Source organism: Schistocerca nitens, chromosome 2 (genome assembly GCF_023898315.1).
Source record: "Schistocerca nitens isolate TAMUIC-IGC-003100 chromosome 2, iqSchNite1.1, whole genome shotgun sequence".
In the NCBI taxonomy this organism is placed as follows: Eukaryota; Metazoa; Arthropoda; class Insecta; order Orthoptera; family Acrididae; genus Schistocerca; species Schistocerca nitens.
Window position 1 is genome coordinate 474507475 of NC_064615.1, and position 6994 is coordinate 474514468.

At 41.8% G+C, this 6994-nt stretch overlaps 1 pseudogene; it reads left to right on the forward strand.

Moving 5' to 3' along the window:
- Positions 1-1028: 1028 nt before the first annotated feature.
- Positions 1029-1146, forward strand: LOC126238299 (5S ribosomal RNA; annotated as a pseudogene).
- The last annotated feature ends 5848 nt before the right edge of the window (positions 1147-6994 follow it).

Consider the following 6994-nt stretch of genomic DNA (forward strand, 5'->3'; position numbering starts at 1 on the left):
AATAAACACCTCTCGTGTTTACAAGTTCTCCAGTCATTTGCCAAACCCAAAACATTCTGTCAGATTACCACAGCCTACAGCATCATTCCACAGCACTTGTATGCACTAATTTACTGTTCAGTGGCATTGTTCTTCCTACCACCTCAAGTGCCACTGAGAACTGAGAACTGAGTACAGAAATGTGTTATTTATGAGGAGACGCTCGAACATTGTATACCATTCTTTTTATCTCCCTTAATAGAGTCGTAGTGCTATCTGCTCTGATGATGGTGCTTTGGAACTCACTAATGATCGATTCTGCTGATTTCATGAGATTTTGTACCACCATCATCCTCAATGCTTGGGTATCTCGGCCCATCAGCACATGAGGTCTCCTTGGACTCGGTTTGGCTGTGGTTGTTTCTTCACTTTTCCACTTCAGAATCACGTCGCCAACAGTCGTATTCGGTAGCCTCCGAACATTTGGCATGCCTTGATAAATCTGTTACTCAGATGATATAAACGACTAGTCCATTTCTGACGTCACTTAGGTATCCTGACATACCTGTGCTGCTGTTAATGATCCTCTAGCTGCGACATAACATTTTTACTTGTGGATCCACCTCTCGAGACATCTGATGATCAATTCTGCATTAAAATTGGATGTCTGGATACTTTTGATCAAATTGCATTTGGAAATCCCAGAAACGACACAAAGTACCAGTTGTAAATTAGAAATTATTAAAGTTAAAACTGTTAATTCTGTTGTCCTTACCTTCTATACAGCTTAAGGTTTTAATATGAGAATTCTGTTGACAAGACCTGTCCATAGTTCTATACAACTGGGGTTTTGAAAAATTTCGACTAGTGTTCGCTGTTCTCATATTCCTGGAGTATAGTTGATGGACACACTTATTCAATGATTTCGTGAGCCATTCACGGAAACTTAGCTTGACTGAACGACGATAATTAAGAACCCTGTGATGTAATACTCTCATATGAGAACATCAGCTGATGTTGCTAATATTGGCTCGGCATATCCAAATATTGGCAACGGCCTTGCCGCAGTGGATACACCGGTTCCCGTCCGATCACCGAAGTTAAGCGCTGTCGGGCGTGGCTGGCACTTGGATGGGTGACCCTCTGGGCCGCCATGTGCTGTTGCCATTTTTCGGGGTGCATTCAGCCTCGTGATTCCAACTGAGGAGCTACTCGACCGAACAGTAGCGGTTCCGGTCAAAGAAAACCATCGTAACGACCGGGAGAGCGGTGTGCTGACCACATGCCCCTCCTATCCGCATCCTCAACTGAGGATGACACGGCGGTCGGATGGTCCCGATGGGCCACTTGTGGCCTGATGACGGAGTGCTTTTATATCCTAATATTAACAGCTATCTGGACTAACTGGTCAATAAAATGGTAATAAAGCCATTACTGTCAGTTGTCCTGCATCGCAGGTGTCATGCTTTTTTTATCCAATCGAGCAAAGTTCTGCGTAATACCACAGATTCGGTTACAGCCGTTGTCAATGTAGGCCCATAAATTGATAGCTAAACAGGGAGTCGAGCGCAAAAGTCTGTTGGTGTGTATAACAACAGGGTTTTGTCCAAGTAAGGTTCTGGTTTGTTATGCTCTGAAGTTACTGTATTTCAGCGTGAAATGTCATAGCATGTAACGTAGCCAGTCACTGACATGACTTTATAGTTTTCATGACTTTCATTGTCGAGCTGAAACCGTAATCGTCAGCTAATTTAATTACTAAACGCACCCTTTAGCATGACACGTATTCACAGGAGCAAGTCATTTACGATGTACCCACTTCCACCGTCCCAACGCTGATTCGGTGTCGTTCTACATTCATAACTCTACAATAATGCAATATGGTACATTGTTATGTGTTAAGTTTTATCCTAAACACTGCCCCGATGTTTGGTTTTCTTCATAGTAGTTGTCTCAAGATATTACTGCTAGTCTGCCAGGATATCGTTTTCCAGTTGACATAACTTACGATCTTTCCGTTCAGAGATCCTCAATCAGAGATTATTATATTCTAAATGTCTATATTCTAAATGTCATATAGAATGAAGCATATATATTTGTTCGTTTTCCTGCATTGTTAATACATGAATAAAAGGATGAATGTTTGATAAATGAAGTTGGTGGGACACAAAACTGTCAGAGAAGAGTATGAAATGTAGGTTAAAAATATGCTATTGGTGTTGGGAATGAGAAGCTGTAACAATAACGCCAATGACACTACCAAGAATGACCTGTTGTCAAATATATGCTGCTAAGAAAGGGTATGTACAAATCTCACATCCAAAACAAAAAGAGTTTTATACGTTTCTGGAACATTCCTTGATACTCTGTTTCGTTGGAAGCTTGCATTTCGTTGATACCTCATGCAGACAGATACCTACGAACGAGATACCAGTTAGCTATAAACCTGACTGTTCCTTCCGTGTATTAGGACAAACATAAACTGCGTGGTCATTATGATCTCTGGATTGTCGTGTAGGAAGCTATAAAAACACAGATCTAGCGATAGACAAACATTCGTTCTGCGACCCCTACTTCTTCGGTTAGTAATTGGAGTTACAGTTAATAGTAACGTTTGTGTACGAAGTAAACCGGTATTATAACGGAAAACAGGTCAAGAGTCTGGCATTTCTCTCGATTCCAGGAGGGATAAGTCTATGCATATTTTGTTTTCGTGGGTGGAGCATGGAAACACTGGATAACCAGGTACATTCCTGTTGCATCCATCAACTATACTTCTGCAGCACCAGCGTGCGCCTTGGTTGATTGTTCCCGTTTTCTTCGACAATATAAGGCGCAGCCAGGCGAAATGTGTGCCTGTGTAAGAGGCCGGTGAGTAGTACGCAATATTGTGCACTAGAGAAAGAAACAAAGGTTGGGGGCGGGGGGTTGGGAGTGGAATAGGCAATGTGAGATATTGCAGTCTGCAACAGAAATGTGCAATGGAGCTGCAGCCGTAATCTTGCACAAAGGCATTCTTCTACTTCACAGAGACGGCAATGAAAATATTAGAACGAGGAACGTCTTACTCGTGCTGAAGATGTTTCCAAGGTCGTACAATATATTGACTTTTATACTCACTAGCCCAAACATTATAACCACTGCCCATAGAGACTGCACGCCATCGGGTGGTGTTGTGTGGCATGTGACACGGTAAGGAATGTGAATCAACAGTACAGAGGCAAATGGCGAAACATTATCGACTTTATACAGACGAACGTTTGCTCGAAACACGCACCGCACCAGAGATACAGGCTGGTGAACTGTCGTAGTATTCGAATACAGCTTGAAAGACGCTGACCAGTGAAAATTTTTGTGGATCGCGTGCATCGCTACACGCCTGACGTCTTACACGGCTGAAATGGCTTCTTGCGTTCGGATAATTGTCCGTGCCACTAGGGTGGCATCAGACTAAAGCGGTTATCGGCGTGACAATTAATTCAAATTGATACCTAGGCCAACAAAATGGTCTGTTTTGAATCTGAAGGTAGACGTCTGGGACGCTATCGGCTGTCAATTTCGCGCCCACAACGACAGCCTGAAATCTTGGGAGTCACATTGTCGGTGCGTAGGCGTCTGGTACCATCTACCATAGGGAATCTGTCAAGGACTTGTCGAATCCTTGCATTCCGAAGATGGACCAACATGCATGAAGTAGATGACTGTAATGCTTTCGGTCATCAGTGTAAGGGCTGTGGAACAAGGGAGTACATTAAGCTCATAAAAGTCTACCTCAGGTCATATATCTGAGAACGGATCCTCTCAGTGTTTACCGGGAACATCGAATCGTATGTCATTTTGAATGTCGCCTTTCCTCACGTGATTAATAACAAAATCTGTTCGACTAAAGTACCACCAACTTCGTTGCACAAATTCTATTAGGGCATAAAGGTCTGGGACCCAACGGCACTTTTATTCAGCGTGAATCACCTAAAACTTATATCGCAGATATTGCGTAAATGGAAAGTGGTACTGATGTGTGGCTTTTATAGAATGGATTGGTAGACAGGGACCCGTATTGTTATCCAATAAACAGATTGTATTAATACTTAGAAAGTGTCTTTTTGTGCAAACGTACTCTTTTTCCAATGTTATCTATAATGACATTAACAAAATGGAAGTGAGGTAAATTAGAATGTTACGGATGTTTGTTGCAGGGTTCTAGTGCCAGTCGCTTACGAGACATAGTATCTTGAAAAGTTCACACATGAAATTTGTGCAATACCTATGATAGAGCATACCAAAGAACAACAAAAGCGCACACACTAGTTATGTGGATTCTGGCCTGTAACGAGACAGCTGACCGTCATAAGAGGTGCTCAAAACGACTTCCGGCAGCGCCGATACGCACTTCCTGGATGCGTGCTAGTACTTCAGCTGAGATGTCCGAGAAGGTTGCAAGAATAAGTCTTTGCATATCATCGGGTGTAGTTAGTACGTCCTTGTAGACAGCTTCTTTCAGCTTTCACTGAGAAACTCGATAAACGTCACATCCGGGGAAAGGGCCAGCCACTGAACAGGTTCTCTGCGACCAATCCAATGATTTGAAAACAATGTAAAGAAAGATTCTGGTATGAAGTTTTTTATTGGCTTCGTTGAGTTTGTGTACACAGGATTACTAGTTTCGACTGTACTAAGCTGCCACCTTGAGATCCACTCTGCGGATCTGAAGATGCAGGATAGTCCTGTCGAAACTAGTAATTCTGTGAACATACTTGAGCGTTGGTCAGCTCGCGCTAATGCCGTTTTTCTTTTTTTTTTTGGCATTTTTTCATCATCGAGTGGCCCCTGGAGCCACTGATGATAACCACTTATCATATCCATCATACAAAAGTACTTGCACTGACCTAAGTGATCCAAAGCCTCCGATATGTTTGGAATGGTGTTTGCGTCCTCTACTGTCTCATTATTGAGGTATCTGAGCCATGGTCGGCTCTCATTAGTGCAGTTTCTCCTTTTGGCATTTTCCCCACCATCGAGTGACATCTTATTCCTCCCTCAGTTACTACCTGAAAGAGTTGCTCACTTGCCTCTGTCAGTGGCAGCAGTAGTGTTTATCGATACAAGTACTGCTGTACCTTCTTTGGTGTGGCCGCTAAATTTCCGTGTCATGGTGTGTGTTAGGCAGTTAGTTGGTTGCGACAGAGCAGCGACGAAGTCTCTACGGCATGAAGTCAAGCCGGGGCCGCTGGAGGTGTGCACACGCAGTCGGAGTTGTGTGGCACTAGCTGCGATAACTGCGGAGTTCGTCGCCCACCGAACCTGCACACTGGAGTTGGGTAATCAGCGAACCTGTTATGAAACCTAACTGCAGTGACATCTCTTCATTGATTTCTGGTTGTTGCTTCCTGGTCTGTTCCCACAAGCAGCAATGTGGTGGCGTGCTCGAGTTGGCAAAATTTTGCAGCCATCTTCCTATATTGTGTTTAACTTCAAAAATGATTATAATTTATTAGTGAAGTGCACCACCGGTATCTTCTACCTTGTGGCCGTTGACGTTCCAGTTACTTGTCCAGTTCATTAGCATAGTTTTACGGCAGTGTGTGTTCGTCGCTGTGTTGATGCTGTCTGGCACAGCGTGTAGTTTGACAGCTTGATGTTGTTCTCCATTTTTCTTTGATTGGGTATTGTGCTTGACTATGTAGAGTCGCCAATTATTAAGACATAGTCCTGCTGCGATCCTCGCCCTCACTGATATTTTTGGTTGTGATGCCATTGGTCGGGTGGAAGGGAACTGATTAGATTGTTGGCTGGTTCTTCAGCCGTCGCTAGGTCGTGCTGTCACCCGATTGTTCAGTGCTACGCTTGGCTGCCTGTCTCACCTAAACTGTTGTTAGAGTTTGCTCCCTAGGCCGACCCTTGGAACACTTCTGAGCATCACTGTTCTGTTCTTTGAGATTGTGATTTTCTTTTGTCACAAATACTGTGCCAGGCCTTCAGCTGTGTATTAATTTTATCTGTTCTATGTTCAGTATAGGCCTTCAGCAGAACCTTATATGAAGTACTTTAAGATTAGGCCTTCAGCCATGTATTATTTGAAATTCTTGTTTACTCTGTATTTAAGTCTTCAGCCACGTTTCTTTTAAAATTTGTGGTTTTCAGCAGTAATGTGTAAATTCCTGTCTGTAAGGTTTCTCTTTAATTATCTTGAATTCTTAAAATGGCCTTCAGCTGTACTGTGTAAATGCTCATCTTTGGGTTCCTCTTTATTTATTTTGAGTAATTGCTTGGGCCTTCAGCTGTCAAGATATTTCAAGGTTTGCTTAAGATGGAATTCTGTTGTAATGTGTAAATGCTTGTCTTTAAGGGTTGCCATTTATTAAGTTGAAATATTATTGGCTTTCAGCCGAGGAATTAATTTAAATTTCCCTTAATTTGGAATTTAGCCGAAATTGGTAGATGCTTGCCTTTTATAGAATTTCCTTTGCTGATCTGAAAAATTATTTGGTCCTTTAACCGAGGAGATATTTTAATTTTACATAAGTAAGACCTTCAGCATTTTATCTAAATTCTTGTGTCTTAAAAGGAAGAATTTAAGGATATTTTAATTTTATTTAAATAAGGCCTTCAGCCGTTTCTCTAAATTCTTGTGTTTTAAAAGGAATTATTTAAACTCGTGAAAATTTCAAGAACACAAAGATATATCGTATAGACACAAATAGCAATTGAATACGACGCGAAATTAAGAATAAAACTTTTTCTGGATGGTACTGAAATTACACACGCTGAAATTACTACCACGTGGATTGAAAAAAGCTACACAATTTTCAAACTGAAACTAAATGAGAAATAGAAGAAATAGAACGTATATCTACAAGATAAGTGCACACATACATTCCAGTTAAAGAGAAGTCAGACAACTCAATTTTAATCCTGTGCTGGACTAACGAACTTCCTACACCACTTGTTGTGTTTACATTAAGCGATGACTGGGAAAAAAATGTTACGTACAGTATATATACTGTGAAAAAATGTA